The following is a 590-nucleotide window of genomic DNA, read 5'->3' on the forward strand; positions in this document are numbered from 1 at the left end:
GAAGTAAAACTTAGAAACACTTGCTGTCTTAGTTTTACTCTTTTCATTGCTGAGACAAAGTACCTGATGCCCAAAGTTAACAGAGGAAAAGTTTGTTTAGCTCACAGTCTCCAAGGCAGGGTCCCGTGGCAGCACAGCATCTCTGGGGAGAAACACTTCATGGCAGGCAGAAGGTAGCAAAACAAGAGTCAGCCACAGCCCTTTCTGTCCCTTACATTTTCTCCAGGATACTTGGGGTGGGTAGCACTGACACCCTTAATCCTAGCGCCTTTGAGCCTAGCCTTGTACCACCAATCAATCTCAGTGTCACATACTGTAGATACAAAGCCCCACCTATGACCTCATGAGGCTTTGGGAGACATCTGGACACAGGCCACAGCACTTGCCTAAAACATGATAGCAATGTAGTAAGTGACAAAGCTCTGACCCGAAAACCCATATTTTCTTTTCTTTTTTTTTTTTTTATATTTATTTATTTTTATTTATTACATTTATTTATTGTGTGTGTGTGTGGCCAGCTCAGCCCACCAGGGGGCGGGGCTGGCTGGCCCTGTGGTGCTGGGGATCGAACCGCGGTCCCTGTGCTTTGC

The 590-nt window shown here is 46.1% G+C and overlaps 1 protein-coding gene across 1 annotated transcript in view; it reads left to right on the plus strand.

The window, feature by feature from the left end:
• Positions 1-590, plus strand: part of Mfsd11 (major facilitator superfamily domain containing 11) — a 35109-nt gene that overhangs the window by 11631 nt on the left and 22888 nt on the right. The window lies entirely within an intron of this gene.

Source organism: Octodon degus, unplaced genomic scaffold (genome assembly GCF_000260255.1).
Source record: "Octodon degus isolate 3935 unplaced genomic scaffold, OctDeg1.0 scaffold00033, whole genome shotgun sequence".
NCBI classification, from domain to species: Eukaryota; Metazoa; Chordata; class Mammalia; order Rodentia; family Octodontidae; genus Octodon; species Octodon degus.